Below are 19,276 nucleotides of genomic sequence, written 5' to 3'. Positions count from 1 at the left end.
GGTGTTCCAGTTGTATTTGGATAATCTTTAGCAGAATCTGGCTTGCATGTGATATCAATTATAATTGATAATTTCCACACTCTGTTAGATCACCTTTCTTTGGAATGGGAACAAATATAGATTTCTTCGTCAGTTGGCCAAGTGGTTGTCCTCCAAATTTCTTGGCAGAATTTTGTGAGCATATCTAGGGCAGCATCTGTTTGTTGAAATATGTCAATTGGCATGCCATCAATTCCTGGGACCTTGCTTTTTATCAATTCTTTCGGAGCAGCTTGAACTTCCTCCTTCATCACTACAGGATCTTGCTCATATGTTGTTTCATGAAAGTCTGTGTCCGCCAATTCCTTTTGGTACAATGACTGTATACTCTTTCCATCTTCTTTTAATACTTCCTGGATCATTTACTATTCTGCCCAAAACATTCTTAAGCATTGCAACTTGAGACTTGAATTTGTTCTTCAGTTTCTCAAGCTTAAGAAATGCTGAGCAAGTTTGGCCCCTTTGATTTTCTGACTCCAGCTCTTTACACATTCCAAGTCAATAATTCCATAATTGAAGTCTATGTAACATGGAAAATCAGAAGAGAAAATGATTATTATAAACATAAGATTTTTTCAATTTTATTTCATTTTTTTAAATTTTAATGAACATTTACAGAGACTTTGGATTTTTATTCATACATTGTTGCACACTTACCTCCCTACTCACCCCTCCCCCCCCAGTTAGCTTTCTAAGTTCCCTCCAACCCAGATGTCAGTTCCATTTTACAACAGTGGCACTATGCAGTATTTGTCCTTTTGTGACTGAGATATTTCACTCAGCATAATGGCCTTTAGAGTCACCCCTTTTGAATAAGATTTCATGAGCTCCTTGTTTTTCAATCCAGCGCAGTGTTCCATTGTGTGAATATACCATAGCTTCTCTATCCATTTGTTTGTTGATGGCCACTTGGGTTGTTTCCAACTCTTTGCTATTGTGAACAAAGCAGCAATAGACATAAGTATGCATTAAACATTAGATTTCTTTTAAAAAATAATTCACTTTTTACTCTGCCACTGAAATGCTTTATCTACAAAAATCCTTCTCCTCATTTCCGAAATTTTGGGGAGAGATTGCAACTTCTTTTCTACAGCCTAAGATACTGGGTCTCAGCTGGGACCCAGTCCACAAAGCTTGACCTTTGAATGTCTGACTTGATAGAGAAAGACTTCCTTTTTTATCAAATGTATTTGTTGCACTTTATACTGGTGCAAAACTTACTCTTTATTCTGCTGCTAGAAATTGAGTTTTATTTGTGTTTGGTTTGTTTGTTTGTTTTTGTAATCCTCAGTAAACCTGGCTTCATTGTTGTTAGGTGCCATCAAGTCTATTTTTCACTCCCAGGGACACAAGCATATGTACCAGAGCATAATTGGCCACAGGCTTTTTTAAGGCGTGATCTTCATGGAAACAGCCAGGAGCTGCTCTATGTGTTCAAACCACTAAGGTTTTGGTTAGCACATGAGCACTTAACCATTGCACTTGTTGCTGTTGTTATGTGCTGTTACGTTGCCTGCAACTCACAGCAGCCATTTGTACAACACCTCTGAAGCCTTCCTTGTCCTGAGCCAGTCTCACTACCTCCAGCACATCTACCCACATTGCCCCAGTCACTGTGTCAACCCATCTCGTCCTGGGTCTCCCTCTGCTGCGCTGTCCCTCCACCCTTCCAAGCATGATATCCTTCTCCCAGGACTGGTCCTTCCTGGCCACGTGCCAAACATATGTGAAACTGAGCACTACTGGGAAAATTTATTCTAGTTTTAGACTATATTTTCAGCAAGAAAAGACAATTCTGTTTCCCTACTTCTTAGTTTCTGTTTTTCTCACATTTGCTATGAGACGATGTTTCTGAATATTGTCCCCACAAAATACTTCTGTCAAAGTATGTATGTGAACAATAAATTGTGATAATAAAGGTGGTCACAGATGAGCTGTTGCAATGTGTATGATCCGCTTCCTCTAAAAAGTCGATTGTTGTGGTAGTTATTAACCCATGTTGTTGTTAGGTCAAATACAATTCATAGCAACCCTGTGAACAGCCAGCCTGAACCCTGCCCTGTCCTGTACCGTTCTTATTATCTCTGATACACTAGAACCCTAGTTCTGAAGTCACAGTGTCAATCCATCTCATTGGAGGTCTTTCTCTCCTTTGCTAACCCTCCATCTTTCCAAGCATCATGTCCCTTTCCAAGCCTCTGCCAGTCACGTGTCCGAGGTATGAAAGACAAAGCTTCACCATCCTTGCCTCCAAGGAGCACTCTGGGTGCATTTTTCCCAAGACATATCTGTTTGTTCTCTTGGCAATCCATGAGATAATCAGTACTCTTCTCCAGCACCACAGCTCAAAGGCATCAATTCTTCTTCTGTCATCCTTCTTCATTGTCCAGCTTTTCAATGCACAGCAAGTTCTTGAGGAGACCAAGGCCTGAATCAGGCACACCTTACCCTCCAGACTGAAATCATTGCTCTTCAGTATTTTGGAGAGATCTCTAACAGCAGACTTGCCCATTGCAATACATCTCCTGATTTCTCGACTGCTGGTACCAAGAGTGTTGTAGCCAAGCTAGATAAAATCATTGACAGCTTCAATTTTTTTCTCCATCTATCATATTGTTGACTGTTGGTTTTGTGGTGAGGATCTTTGTCTTCTTGATGTTGAGATGTAATCCATACTGTTGTTGTGAAGTACCCAGTGAATGCCTTCTTGGTGCATACTGTGCGATTTACAAAAAGAAGACTTTAAGGAGTGATAAAGTTGGACAGATGAAAGATATACCCCTCAAACAACTGGAGAATATATTCAAGAGAATCTGTATTTGTGAAGCTGTGGTGAACAACTCTTGCTTTAGCCCACTGCCTTAGTTGTTGTTGCTGCTGTGACAGAAACACCGCAAGCAAATGGATGCCTTTTCTCACAGCTCAGGAGACTGAATTCAGGGCGCTGGATTCCCCTGTCGGTTCTAGGGGACTGCCCTTGCTTCCTGGCTCATTGGAGATTTCGTGGTTATGACAGCTATCTCTCCTTCTCTGCTTTGTGGTCTTTTACATAACGTGCTCTTTTATGCCTTGAAAGAGATTGAGGACAGGTCCAACATTAACACTGTCTCACTGATATAGGAAGAAAATCCATTCTCAGATGGGAGGGTGACCCGAAGGACAGTAGGGTTTGCAACACATATTCTGGGGGGGACATAAACTCATTCCACAAAACCCTTCTCCCCTTAATTCCTTTCTCCTCCTCAAAACCTATCCTGACTTTCCTTTGGGAATTTGCCCTTCCTTCTTCTTGGTCCACGCACCTTGAGTGGGGACATCGCACCCGTTAGGTCTACGGTTGAGCATGGAACCCGTGTCTGGACCATCTGTGCTTTCCACTCACCCTAGTTCAGAGATGAAGCCACAACTCTACAGTCTACCAGAACGACTCTCAAAACGTGTTAGAGTTATTTGGAAAGAAAGCCCTCTTTCTTGTGTGGTTATTGAACCGTTTGTATTGTCAGGCACCGTCAAGTCAAGTTCCACATGCGCCAGGACAAACCCTTGCCTGGCCGTCCACCACCCTCGCATCCTTTACTGTGCTTAACTCATTGCTGTGGTCACTGTGTCAAGCCATCTTGCCGACGGTCTTCTCTTTCAATGACCCAGCATGATGTCTTTTTCCAAACACCAGCTCCTCCTGACAACATACCCAAAGTAATTGAGACAAAAATCTCCCCATCTCAGCCTCTTCTTCCAAAACACATTTGTCTGTTCTTTCAGCAGTCCATGATATATTCAATATTCTTCACCAAAATCCCAATGCAGAGGCATCATTTATTATTCTCTGTCTTCCTTACTCATTGTCCAACTTTCACACGTGTATGAAGCAACCGAAAATACCACAACTTGGGTCAGGCACACCTGAGTCTTTAAAGTGACATCCTTGCTCTTTAGTACTTTAAAGAAATCCTTGGTAGCACATGTGCCCAGTGCAATACCTCACTTGCTTTCCTGACTGCTGTTTTCCACAGGTGTTGACTGAGGATCCAAAATGAAATGAAATCTTTAACAATTTCAGTCTCCTCTCCATTTATCATGGTCCACTTGTGAAGATTTTTGCTTTCTGGATGGTGAAGTATAATCCACAGTGAAGGCTACAGTCTTTGCTGTTCTTCAGTAAGTGCTTCAAATCCTTTTCACTTACAGCAAGTAAATTGTACCATCTGCATATCACACGCTGATGACTCTTCCTCCAATCCTGATGCCACACTTCCTCTTCAGAAATCCCACTTTCTCAGAGTATTTGCTCAGCACACGGACTGAAAAGATATGGTAAAAGGACTATAGTCTTGACACACATTTTCCCTGCTTTTTAAGCCGTGCTGTGTCCCCTTTGCTCTGGTTCCTATAACATACTGAGCTGGAAAGATCTGATTTTGGATATCTCCTGCTCGTGGAAAGCCTGCCAAGAGTGAAACCAAGTATTTTTCTATTCTGGTGAGTGATGCTTAAAAATATCAAGGGAACAGTTATCGAGGAATGTTGTTCTCATGGGTTTTTCATGATGATTCCAATTGATAATTAGCCTCAGACAATCAAAATAACCAGAACGGCATCAATACGACTTGTAGTTAGCGTTACTTATGGAACCAAGACAATGAAGATTGAGAGAGCCAATATATAGCATGTTTCAGCTAAAGTTATGCAATACTTCTCTTCAGAAATAGGGGCTAGCATATAAACTGAAACAGTGGCTGCAGAAATGGGCTCAACCAGCAGGAGCCTCAGGGCTTGATTCTGCTGCACAGAGTTAGTTGATGGGAGAAGGAAGTGACTCGATGGCACCCAAGAGCAGTATGTAAATATTTGTTGTTATTGCTGTTTATGTGCCATCGAGTTGCCTGCGACTCATAGCAACCTATGGGCAGCAGCCCTGAAGCCTGCCCTGTCCTGAGCCAGTCTCACTGATTTCAATTGCCCCAGTTACTGTATCAATCCATCTCACCGGGGGTCTTCCTCTCCTGTGCTGTCCCTCCATCCTTCCAAGCATGATGTCTTTCTTCAAGGATTAGGCCCTCCTGGCCATATGCCCAAAGTATGTCAGACAGAGCTTCAAAATCTTAGCCTCCAAGGAGAAACTTGGTTTCACCCTCTCCAAGACAGATCTATTTGGTTTTTTTGGGCAGTCCATGGTATATTCAAGGCTCTTCTCCAGCACCAGAACTCGAAAGCATTGATTCTTCTATTATCCTTAGTCATTGTCCAGATTTCTGATGCATAACAAGTAATTTTGAGGACCATGGCCTGGATTAGGCACACCTTAATCTGTAGACTGACATCGTTGCTCTTCAGTACTCTGGAGAAGTCCCTGACAGCAAATTTTCCCAATGCAATTTATCTTTTGATTTCCTGACTGTTGTTATGTACTGTCAAGTCAGAACCAAATCCTAGCTGACCCTCCATGGCAAACAACAATAAACTCTGGTATACAGGGTTGTGGGTATATGTGTGTTGTGTACTGTCGGGTCAGAATTGATCCATGGCTGACCGTCCAGTGGGTTTTCAGAGGCAGTCAATCACATAGGAGGAGATTACACATCTTTCCCCCATGGAGCAACTCATGGATTTGAACCATGTACACTTGGGTTGCCAGCATAACTCCTCACCACCAAGCCACCAGAGCTCATGTATACATATACAGATGTTGTTGTTGTTGTTGTTAGATGTCGTCAAGTTGAGTACAACTCATAGCAACCTATGAACAGACCTAAGCCCTGTCCTATCCTGTGCCAAACTCCCATTCTCTGACACACGCAAGCCCATTGCTGCAGTTACTGTGTCAATCCACCTGGCGGAGGGTCTTCCTCTCTTTTCCCATCCCTCTGCCTTTCCAACATGAAGTCCTTCATCAAGGAATAGCGTCTCCTAACAATATGTCCAAAATATGCAAGATAAAGTTTGAAATCCCTGCCTCCAAGGAGCACTCTGGCTGCACCTTTTCTAAGACATATGTGTTTGTCTTTTCTGCAGTCCATGGGATATTCTGAACTCTTCTTCAATGCCACAGTTCAAAGGCATCAGTTTTTCTTCTGTCATCCTTATTCACCGTCCAGCTCTCAGCACCAGAGCAAGTGATTAAAAAAGACCGACTCAGGAGCATCTGGGTCTTGAATGGTCTTGAAATGCCACTTTTCATACTGGCTTGTAAATCACCCTTCTTCGTAACCCCCAGATTCCCAGCTGTTGTCTCCAGTTGGTTTTGGTTTCACCTCAAGGTTGCTCCAGCTTCCTTGCTCCTGCCTCTCTCCTCACTCATTTTCACATCCCCTTAAAAGATCCGATGGGTCTTCCTCTATTCAAGCCTCGTGTGGTTTCTCCTCTTTATCAGGGCTCTTCAGTGTGTGGCCTTTATCCACCCGCCTGTAACTTGTAACTCCCTCCCGCTGCTGGCCCTGGGGGTCCCCTTGCTTCACTTCCTTAAATCCTCCAGCCAGAAGTGACTCAAACCTCTTTCAACTCTTGCTCTTGTTCTTTAAGTCAATTTTGTCTCTACTGCCTCATTTGCTTCCTTCTTTACCTCTTATTATAATAATCACTCAGCATGATTATTGTTGTTGTTGATGATGATGTTATGTACCATTGAGTTGGAACTGACCCACACCTGACTGGCTCTCATGCAGTTTTTCAGATTGCCCATCTTTCTCCTGTGGAGCAGCTGGTGGATTCAAACCCCATGCCTTCAGGATTGCATTGGCAGCTTCTTACCACTCGGCCACGAGAGCTCACAATACTCAGGGTAGCAGACAGTAATGGTAAACCAGTCACCATTGAGCTGCTTCTGACTCATGGCAATGCCACGTATTACAAAGCAGAACTGCTCTGCAGAGTTTTCAAGGACTGTGAGCTTCACTCAAACACATTGGCAGGTCTTTCTTCTGTGGTTTGATCCACCATTCTTTAGTCCAGGCAAACTGTTTTCACCATCCAAGGACTTAATAGAAAAAGCAATACTGCCATTGACTGTTACACACCGCTCTGCTAGAGATGCTTACTGAACAGTCTTCATTTTACCCTCACAACAACCCTCTCAGATACTACAGTTCCTGTTGATAAAAGAGGCAGCTGAGCCTGGTCCACGAAGTTTGCCTTAATTTGTCCTGAATCCCTTAACTGGTAAGTGGCCAAGTCCAAGTTCTTACACAAGAGAACCTCCCAATCTATCATTATGCAGAACCATCACAACACAATGCCTGGTGAGAGGCTGAATAGAGCATCATATAGACAGCCATTGAACTGCTCTTTTTCTTTCTTCTTTTTAATTAATTTTAATGAACATTTACAGAGATTTTGGATTTTCATTTACTCATTGCTGCACTTTTCTCCCCGCCCACCGCCTTACCCCCAGTTCGCTCTTCTCTTTGAAAAGTAAAAGAAAAATTCCTTCATTGGTATACAATCCCCCCACACCACGACCGCCCCCCAGCCCCGAGTATACTCCACTCTGCAACCGTCATTCTGGACTCTTACAATAATCATAATACCCCATATTATATTGTTTTTAAACTGTTCTCTCCCTCATCCATTTCAATGCAGTATACATAATTTATCCAGTTTTTCTCATTCTTACCCCAACCCTGATGTCAGTCCCATTCTACAACAGTGCCACCATGCAGTATTTGTCCTTTTGTGACTGAGATATTTCACTCAGCATAATGTCCTTGAGGACATTATGCTCTGCTTCTTGAGGAAGCAAACCAGGGATCACAGCTCAGTTCTCATAACAACACCATGCCACCCTCTATCAGCGCCAGTGACATTTGGCCAATTTCAGAATCAATAAGAAGGCCATCTGACATGTACATGGTGAAGTATGCTTCCAAAAGTATCTTATGCAAATCCAGCTCATGCTTTATATACATGTACGTAACAAAAACAAATGCAAAAATTGTTATGAATGTGCATTCAATTTGGGTAAAGCCAGTTGTAGTCATTGCAGTATTGTTCACTTTTTCTATAAACTATATTTTATACAATCTGTACGCAGAGCAAGTTATCCAAAAAGCTAGACTCTGTAAAGAGGAGTGTGGCATCAGGATTGGAGGGAGACTCAGCAATAGCCTGCATCATGCAGATGACACAACCTTGCTTGCTAAAAGTGAAGAGGACATGAAGCACTTGTTGTAGAAGATCAAGGAATGCAGCCTTCCTTATGGATTGCATCTCAATGTCAAGAAAACAAAGATTCTTACCACTGAACTGATAGGCAGCATCAAGATGGATAGAGAGGACATAGAAACTGTCAACAGCTTCATCTTGCTTGGATCCACAATTAACATTCTTGGTATAAGCAATCAGGAAATAGGGAGATGCATTGCACTTGGAAAATCTGCGGTTAGAGACCTTTCCAAATTATTGAGGAGTAATGCTGTCAGTTTGAGGGCTAAGGTGTGTCTGATTAAGGCCATGGTCTTTCCAATCACTTGCTGTGCTTCTGAGAGGTGGACTTTGAATAAGGATAATAGAAGAATTGACACTTTTGATCACTGAACATTTTGAGCACTGAACATCCCATGTACGGCCAAGAGAATAAACAGATATGTCTCGGCGAGGTTGAAGCCGGAGAGCTCTTTGGAGGCAAGAATGATGAGGCTTCACCTCACATACTTTGTTGCTAGGTGGGGCTATTTCTTGGAGAGGGACATGATGCTGGGAAGGACGGAGGGTCTGTGAAGGAGAGGAAGATTCTCAACCAGGTGGACTGAAACGGTGACTGCTGCAAATAGGCTTTAGTGTGTCAGGAAGTGTGAGGACTGCGCGGGATAGAGCAGGGTTCAGTTCTTTTGTTCATAGGGTTGCTGTGAATCATACTCGAGTCAACGGCACATAACAACAACAACATCATTTTAAAAGGATAGGATTGGCACTGTTTAGTATTTTATGGTCTTTATTTGCAAATGTAATATTAGTGGCTCACACATTCAAGGGGACCTCGGGGGGCTAGTCTTCTAAGAGTTGTGCTGGTAACCCCAGGGCTACACCATTCTGGCAGGTGGAATCTGCCGGCTCTTCTGAGGGAGAAAGAATGAACGGTCTCCATCCATTTCCGTTTACAGCTTTGGAAACCCGTGAAGCGTCCCTGTGATTAAGAACTGACTTGACGACAGTGAGTTTGGGTTCTGAATGCATTAAGATACCTTTTCCAAAGCCCCGTATAGTTCCAGGGTCACTTTGTCCTTACTTTGTTTATAATAGTTGTACTGAAATATAACTTGCCTGCCATATTATTCCCCCATTTAAAGTGTGCAATCCAATGGGCTTTGGTTTGTTCACAGTTATGAAATCACCATGACTTCTCAAGATTTTCTTGACCCCACACAGAAACACTGCCACCTCTTAGACCACCTTCCAGCCCCCACAAGCTCCGGTGCTCGACACCCACTCTTTTGCTTTTCAGTCCCTATAGATTTGTCTATTCTGGACACTTCATGTAAATCAGATCACAGAGTAAATTGTCTTCTGTGACTAGCTTCTTTCACTTAACATAATGCCTTCAAGATTCAGCTATGTATGTAGTATATGTCAGTATTGAATTTCTTTTGTTGCTGAATAAATGCCATTTTGTAAATGAGCCACATTTTGTCCATTCATCGAGGTTATTTCCACCTTTTGGCTATTACAAATAAAGCCGTTATAAAGTTTTATGCACAAGATTTTACATGGACATATGTTTTCAATTCTCTTAGATACATACCTAGATATGTTTATACCTATAAATATGTGCTGAGTCTTAACGTTTAACATTTTAAAGACTTGCCAGCTTATCTTCCAAAGCAGTGTCACTATTTTACATTTCACTAGCACTTTCTACTGCCTGTCGGTTTGTTGTGTTGTGGTGTGTGTACTGCTGTGATGCTGAAGGTATGTCACTGGTGCTCCAAATACCAGCAGAATCATCTCTGGTGTGTAGGTTTAAGTAGAGCTTCCCCACTGGGGCAGACTAGGAAGAAAGGCCTGGCAATCTACTTTTAAGAATTCGCCAATGAAAACTTTATGATTGCAACAAGACATTGTCCAATAAAGGACTGGAAGAGGAGCCCCTAGATGAAAAGACATAGTGGCCACAGCAAAAAAACGTAATCATACCGAAAGTCATGAAGATGGTGCAGGCAACATTCTGTCCTGTTGTACATGTTGTTGTGTTGTTTATTTTGTTCTGTTTTGCGTCTGATCCAGGTCATAGTCTTTCCGATCACTTGCTATGCATCTGAGAGCTGGTCAATGAATTAGGATGCTAGAAAAAGAATTGATGCCTTTGAGCTGTGGCGTTGGCGAAGAGCACTGAGCCTCCCACGGACAGTGAAGAGAATGAACAGCTATGTCTTGGAGAGGGTGCAGCCGGAGTGCTCTTTGGAGACAAGAAAGATGAGGCTTCACCTCACATACTTTGGGCATGTTGCTAGGAGGGGCTGTTCCTTGGAGAAGAACTTTGTGTTGTGGTTCTTTTACTTCTTATTTTTATACAGGATTTTTAAAAAAAAAAGAATCTATGTACATGGGAAAATATTCAAACAGTACAGAATTCTACCAATTAAAAAGTGAAACCTTTTCCTCCTACACTTCTCATTCTAGGTGCATTCCTCAGAGATTAGCACTCTAAACAATTTTCATTTTTACTTCTCTGGTGGTTTTCTAGCATAAATATAAGCAATTATTCATGTTGTTGTTGCTATGTGCCATCAACTCACCTGTGACTCATAATGACCCTATGTACAGCAGCTCTGAAGCCTGCCCTGTCCTAGCCAGTCTCATTAATTCTGACACACCAAACCGCACTGCCCCAGTTCCTGTATCAATACATCTCATCTGGGGTCTTTGTCTCTGGCACTGTCCCTCCACCCTTCTGAGCATGATGTCTTTCTCCAAAGACCAGTCTCTCCTGGTCATGTGCCCAAAGTAAATATCCATATAACCCTATACTGACCTATCGATCAACTTCTGTTGTTTTTTTTATTGGTCAACAAGTGGGCTCTGACTCACCACAGCCCCATGTGCAAAGGAACAAAATATTGCCCAGTTCTGCATCATTTGCAACATCACTAGTAAGTTCAAATCTATTGTTGTGGTGATTGTGGGTTTTGAATGCCTTCTAATCTATGAGGCTCATCTTTGAGCACCATGTGCAACAACAGAAAACCTCTCTGCTGTCAAGTTCATTCTGACTCATACCTACCTTGTTCATACTTGTTCCTATTCCCAAGAATGGTGATCTAACAAAATGAAGAAACTATAGAACAGTAACATTAATATCACATACAAGCAAAATACTGCTAAAGATAATTTTAAAATGGCTAGAACAGTACCTAGATAAGGAACTGCCAGAAGTTCAAGTAGGAATTAGAAGAGGCCATGGTGCCAGGGATATCATTGCTGATGTCAGATAGATCCTGGTTGAAAGTAGAGAATACTAGAAGAATGTCTACTTACGCTTTATTGACTAGGCAAAGGCATTTGACTGTGTTGATCATAGCAAGTTATGGCTAACATTGAGATGAATGGGAATTCCAGAGCACTGAATTGTGTTCATGGGAAACCTATACTTATACCTATATGAGGAGGCTGTTGTGTGAACAGAACAAGGGAACACTAAATGGTTAAAAGTAGGAAGGGAGAGCAACCAGGTTGTATTCTCTCTCCATACCTATTCAATCTGTATGCTGAGCAAATTATTCAAGAAGCTGGACTCTGTGAAGAAGAATGTGGTATCAGGATAGGAAGAAAGAACTCAACTGCATTCAATTTGCATAACACCATTTTGCTCGCTGAAAAGTAAGGAGGACTCAAAGTAGTTACTGCAGAAGATCAAGGACTACAACCTTCAATATGGATTTTATCTCAACATAAGGAAAACCAACAACAAAAACCCAAAAATCCTCACCACTGAGCCAATAGGCAACATCATGCTAGATGGAGAGGAGATAGAAATTGTCAACAATTTCATCTTAACTTGGATTCGCAGTCAACACCCTTAGTATCAGTAGTCAGGAAGCCAATAGAAGTATTGCATGGGGATATCTTCTGTCAGTGACCTCTCTAGAGTGCTGAGGACCAACAATGTCAGTTAGAGACTAAGGTACACCTGATCCAAACCATGGTCTTTTCAATTACTTGCTATGTATCTGCAAGTTTAACAATGAACAACGATGACAGGAGAATTGATACCTTTGAGCTGTCATGTCAAAAAAGAGTACTGAATATATCCCATGGGTTGCCAAAAGAACAAATGCAATGAGTGTGGGTGTTTAATAATATTTTAAATCACTATCATTGTTTAGAACTGTCATCATATGTTCATACCAAAAAGCAGACTGATTGGTCAGCTTTTTTTTTTTTTAAAAAAAGAACACATTTTCTTAAAAAAAATGCAACCAGGTTGTTCCTTAGAAGCAAGGATAGTGAAGCATGACCTCACATACTTTAGGTAAATTATCAGGAGGGGCAAGTCCTTGAAAAGGGACATCATGCTTAGAAAGATGATGGGATCAGCCAAGAAAGGGAAGACCCTCAAAGAGATGTTTCGACACAGTGACTGCAACAACGGGGTCATGTATATAAACAACAGCAATGATGGGCCTCAATCTGGAAGCTCCACTGAAATCTGACTACCACAGGTGCCTTTGCTGATGTTTTAAATATTGGTAGCATGAAAGAAGAGCACTGAACATTCCATGGACGGCCACGAAAACTAATAGATATGTCCTGGAGAGGGTGCAGCCCAAGTGCTCTTTGGAGGCAAGGACGATGAGGCTTCGCCTAACATACTTTGGACGTATTGCTAGGAGGAGCTATTCCTTGGAGAGGAACATGATGTTGGGATGGTGGAGGGCCGGCAAAGGAAAGGAAGACCCTCGACCAGGTGGGCTGACACGGTGGCTGCTGTAATGAGCTCCTGTGTGTCAGGAAGTGGGAGGATGGCATAGGATAGGACAGGGTTAAGATCTTTTGTTCATAGGGTTGCTTTGAGTCGTACTTGACAATGGCGTCTAACAACAACAATAAAGCATGGCTTTCCAGTTTCATGCTGTCAGTTGTTACTTGCCGTTGAGTAACCAGTGACTGATAGTGACCCTATATACAACAGTGACCCTATATACAACTCTGCTCTATCCTGCGCCAATCTTATTGTCTCTGACACACCTACCCTCATTATCCCAGTCACTGAGTGATACCATCTCATTGACAATCTTCCTCTTCTGCGCCATCCCTCCACCCTCCCAAGCAAGATGTCCCTCTCCAAGGTCTGGTCTCACCTTACAACACGTCCAAAGTATGTCAGACGGAGCTTCAGAATCCTTACCTCCAAGGAGCAGCCTTGTCTCACCCTCTAGGACAAACATGTTTTTCTTCTAACAGTCCATTTTAAAGTCAATACTCTTTTCCAGCACCGCAGCTACATGCAAATCACAACCCTCCTCCTTTTTTCTCATTCCCCTCATTTCTTTTCTACTTTGGCCCCCACAACTCAAAACAATTACATTCACAGCCAAAGGCTTGAATACATATTTATCCCCATAAATGCATTATCCTAAATGTTACACCCTTGCATTTGTGCTAGGTGCCTGATCACCGATTCTAGCTGTGTGAAAAACAGTGTTGACCATTGTAACAAAGGACACATGAAATTTTCCCTGAACAGTATTTAGTCCCTCACTATGTGACAATGCATCTTTTTCATTCTGCTTTTTTTTTTTTTAAATCTGTTAACTAAATTGCTTTCACTAACTGCTAATGGGTCAGGACCTTCCTTCAGATGCCCTAGATTCAGAGTTCCCCTGAGACTTTTTTTTCTTTTATCATTTTGTTTATCAGAATCAGGTCAGATAATATAAACACTGAAGCAGTCACTTACGGCCTTGTCTGAATTTTCTAAGGAGGGCTCCTGACCCAACAAAGACAATAATCACTAGTATGTCAAAGACAGGTAACAAACACCTATTATTGTTAGGAATGGTGGAGATCAGAGTAAAGGCTTCCAGAAAAATACCCACCATCTGAAATCCTAGTGAAGAGCACAGGATTGTAATCCAGGCCACCAGGGACTAGTCTTACCAGCCACAGAGAGGGAAGGAAAGCAGGGAGTCCCCAAGCCCTCTGAAACACAGCATCAAGACTCCAAAACTCATCTCTTGATAAATCTGATGGTTTCTAGAGCTCATTCATTTGTTCATTCACTGAACAAACACGTCATTACGTGTTTGCTAGGCAGTTCTGTCATTTGTCATAAATTCTTCATAAATTACATGTGATCCTATACTAGGGTTGTGATCAAACTCATGCTTCATCAGGTCCCTTAGGGGAACGAGCAGTTTCACAGAAGCGCATTACCACAGAAGACATGGGAAGGCTTTTCACAGAGGAAGACATTCAGAGGGCCAACAGACACGTGAAGAAATGCTTAAAACCACTGTCAATAAGAGAGATGCAAATCAAAACCACAATGAGATATCATCCCACATCAGTAGCAGTGGCAAAGTTTAGCAGGGCAGCAAGCAATAAATGTTGAAGAGGCTGTGGAAAGGTGAGAACTCTCATACGTTGTTGGAAGGATTGTAAAATAGTACGAATACTTTGGAAGGCAGTTTGATGTTTCCTCAAAATGCTGAACATCGAAACTCTGTATGACCCAGCTGTTGTTGTTGATTGCCATCAAGTCAAGCATGACTCATAGTGACTCTATAAACAAAAGACCTAATGCCTTCCCATAACTATCATCATTTCTTCAAGTTCATAGAGTTTCCAGAGGCACGTGGTTTAGGAAGTGGATGCCACTCCTGCTTCCAAATCTGTTTTACAACTCGGAGCTACACCAAACGCTGTCCACAATTAGAAACCATTATGATATTTGATACCCCAATGGCACAAAGTTCAGCATCACTCCAGACCCAGGTTACTTCATACAGCACATTGACAAAGAGTGATGTACAAAGTGGAAGAGTGTACCTCCAGATACAACAGCACTAGTCTCATTTAGCAGTGGTTAAGTATCGTCAACTTGAATATGACTCAGAGTAAGCTTTGTACAAAAGATCTGAACTCTGTTCTACAACTAACATAATTTCTGTACATTTATAGACTTTATAGAGTTTAGAGTTTCCGAAGACATCTAGTTTAGGAAGTAGATGTCATTCCTGCTTCCCAGCAGGAATCAACCTGGAAGCCCATCCAAACATTATACGTAATGGATAACCATTATGGAATTTGACAAGACTATGGTACAGTGTTCAGCATCACAGCAACTCCAAGTTGTTCAGTACAGCAAATTGACAAATGATTGCTGTGTCTTTTAAAGACAAGGGAGCTCTGGTGGCCTAGTGGCAAGAAGCCGTGCTGCAATCCTGAAAGCACAGAGTTCGAGGCCAACAGTTTCTCAGCAGGGGAAGGATGGACACTTTCCTCCCATGTGATGAACTGCCTCTGAAAACCCACTGGAGGGTCAGTTTGGGGTCCATTCTGACTCTACAAACACAATGACAACAACAATAGCAAGAAGTTTAGTTTTGTTTAGATTTTATTAACTCTTATACAAATCTAATTTAAAATATTGTTATTTTCGTGTGTCATACAGTCAGAACCGACCCTTAGCTACTCTCCAGTGGGTTTTCAGAGGCAGTTAATTGCGTGGGAGGAGATTGCCCATCCTTCTCCCACAGAGCAGCTGGTGACCTTGAACCACATGCCTCGGGGTTGCAGAGCAGCTTCTTACCTCTAGACCTCCAAAGCTCCCTAATTTAAAATACTAAAAAATACAATTTTTGCTCTAACTTTTTGTTTCTTCCTATCGCTTTTCCTCTCCAATTCTGTTAGTTCAACAAAATTGTCATACCACTGACTGAGTTGGCACAATAAATGGTAAACTATTACTAAAAATCATCACATACAAGCAAACTCTTGATGAAGTTTATAAAAAAAATGGCCGAAGCAGTATATCAACAGAGAACTGCCAGGAATTCTTCCTAGGTTTAGAAAAGTCTGTGGCTCTAGGGACATCACTGCTGATGTCAGATGGAACTGGGCTTAAAGCAGAGAGTACCAGAAGAAAGTCTATTTGTGTCTTATCATCTATCCAAAGTCGTTTGGCTGTGTGGATCATATCACGCTATGGCTAACATCTAAAAGAATGGGAATCCCAGAACACCTAATTGTGCTTATACAAAACCTATACCTAGACCAAAAAGCTGTTGTCCAAACAGAGTAAGGGAACAAATTCATAATCAAGAATGGAGTGCATCAAGGATATATCTTTTCTCCATATCTTTTCAATCTATATGCTGAACAGATAATTTGAGAGGCTGAACTTTATGAAGAGGAATGTGGCATCAAGATTAGAGGACGACTCATCAACAATCTGTGTTAAGCAGATGGCATGACCCTGCTTACCAAAAGTTAGGAGGACTTGAAATATTTGCTGCAGAAGATCAAGAACTGCAGCCCTCAGTATGGATTATATTTCAACAGCGAGAAAACAAAAATCTTCTCCGTATTGGGCCAATAAGCAGCATCATGGTAGATGCAGAAAAGACTGAGGTTGTTAAAGATTTCATCTTACTTGGATCAACAATCAACCCACTTAGTGTCAGTAGGAAAATCAAAAGATGAGTTGCACTGGGAAAATCTGCTGTCAGGGACCTCTCCAAAGTGCTAAAGAGACAATATCTTGTTTAAAGATAAGGTGAGCCTGATCCAAGTTACGGCCCTTTCAATTGCTTGCTATGCATCTGAGAGTTGGACAAAGAATAAGAATGACAGAAGAAGAGTCGGTGCCCTTGAGCTATGGTGCTGCAGAAGAGTACTGAACATGGACTGCCAAGAGAACAAACAGGTCTGTCCTGGAGAGAGTGAAACCAGGCTGCTCCTTGAAAGCAAGGATTTTGAAGCTCCATCTCACATACTTTAGGCTTGTAGCCAGGAGAGATCATGCTGTGGGAGAAGGACATCATGCTTAGAAAGGTGGGAGGATCAGTGCAGGAGAGGAAGAACCTGGATGAGATTGATTGACACAATGACTGGGTAATGAGGATAGGTGTGTCAGAGACAAGAGCTGGTGAGATTAGCTCATGGTAGGGCAAGGTACAGAGCTATTGTACATAGGGTCACTAAGAGTTGTAGTCGACTCGATAGCACATAAAGATAGCACACTAACATCAGCTTAAAAAAAATTACATCAAGCTCAAACTAACTGTATCTCTAATTGCCCAGAATCCTGTCCACAGCCACTCCAGTGCCATATGATGTGAAGATGCATGTGATTGAGAAGTCAGCATGAAGAGACAGCAGTCTTTGTTGGAGGCGGTTGTCATGGAGACCTTGTGTATCACAGAAAGAAGCGGTGCCTAATATTGCACTATCTTTGTAAGCATCGCTAGTTTGCTTTTTAAGCAAAAAACAACCAAAACAAAACCCACAAAATTCTCTTTTTTGGTGATGATTCACACAACAAATATGTTCCCATTGAACAATATGTACACAAGTAATATCATTGTTATCCTTTATTCCATTTTTGATACTATTTGAGTAGATTTATCTCACTGAGGATTTCCTTTGTCGTCTGTGGCAAGATTTTTAAACTGATATTTTAATGAAAATTTATAGAGAACTTGAATTTCCTTTCATTCATTGTTATACATTCTCCACCCTGCCGACCCCCCTAGTTTGCTTTTCTTTTTGAAAGAAACAAATTCTTTCATTGTTGCATAGTGCCTCCTCCCCAGTCCACTTTACTTATGCAGCTCTTATTCTGGACTGTTGTCATGCAAATAATACCTAATCATATATTCCTTTTAAGCAGTTCTGTTACTTACCTGTTTCAATGCAGTGTACATTATTTATCCTCTTTTTTTAGTTTCCCCCAGTCCCCATTTCAGTCTTGTTTTATAACAATGGCATTATGCAGTATTTGTCTTTTTGTGATTGAGATATTTCACTTAGCATAATGTCCTCCAGGGTCACTCATTCTGTATAATATTTCATGAGTTCCTTGTTTTTCTGTGCTGCATAATATTCCATTGTGTGAATATACCAGAGCTTCTCTATCCATTCATTTATTGAGGGGCATTTGAGTTGTTTCCATCTCATTGCTATTGTGAACAATGTCACAATAAACATGGGTGAGCATATATCCGCTTGGGTGGCAGTTCTGATTTCCTTAGGGTATATTCCCAGGAGTGGAATTGCTGGGCCAAAAGGTATTTCTATTTCCAACTTTTTGAGAAAGTGCCATACTGCTTTCCAGCATGGTTGCACCATCCTTGGCAATTTTTACTGACTGCTAATTTTACAAAGATATATGGTCATCTAAACATGTAGTTAGGGACGCCTCCTCCTGGGACTTTGGAAGCTGCTTGTCTGCAAGGAAGGTTCTGAAGCTTAAGCTTAATTTCCTTTATGATAACTTGATTCTACAAATGAATTACTGAATGCAAGAGCATGAATGTACTGGGGCACTCACTAGCATGGCTATGGAGTTCCATGGATCCAATGCTTGCATTTTAATTCCACATGTATTAGTTGCATGGCTGTAAGAAGATGATTTCCTTTCTCTGTGCCTCAGTTTTCCAATCTTTGAAAAGGAGATAATAAAACTCTAACACGTGGGGCTGTTTAGAATTATGTTATGAGATAATATGAGCAGCCTGCGACTCGATAGCACTTACCAACAATAACATCAACATAGAGAGAGAGATCAGCTGGCCAAAGATGGGTGACTTTTAATCCGTGGCCCTCGGGCCAGTCTTTCATTGTTTTTGTTCAGACATTCCTCTAGGTCATATAGCCCTGGTGTACAAGTTGCCGTATAGCGGTAACTTGTGGTTGCTGTGAGGCTGAACACTGTGACACTGGTGTGTCAAATGTGTTAATGGTTGGTTACCCAGTGGGGACAGAGAGTGGGGTGGAGCTCCCTGATTAAAACAAGCGTGGAAGGAGGAGTGGCATCCACTTCCGTAATAGCTTGCCTCCGGAAACCCTATGAACCTGGAGAGAGGATGAGAGACACCCAAGCATTGAGGACTCTCCTTCATAGGGTCGCTATGAGTCGCCTGTGACTTGATGACACTTAACAACAACAGCAAGAGATAATTTATAAAGTATACAGCTAGATGCCTGGCACACACCGTTACTGCTAGTAAATAAGAACAAGAGTTACATTGTGATGATGATTATGAAGGAGAAGGAGAAGGAGAAGGAGAAGGAGAAGGAGAAG

The sequence above is a fragment of the Elephantulus edwardii genome, unplaced genomic scaffold (assembly GCF_000299155.1).
Source record: "Elephantulus edwardii isolate Elephantulus edwardi_28Jun2011 unplaced genomic scaffold, EleEdw1.0 scaffold00011, whole genome shotgun sequence".
Taxonomy (NCBI): domain Eukaryota; kingdom Metazoa; phylum Chordata; class Mammalia; order Macroscelidea; family Macroscelididae; genus Elephantulus; species Elephantulus edwardii.
Note: the sequence above shows the minus strand (reverse complement) of the source record.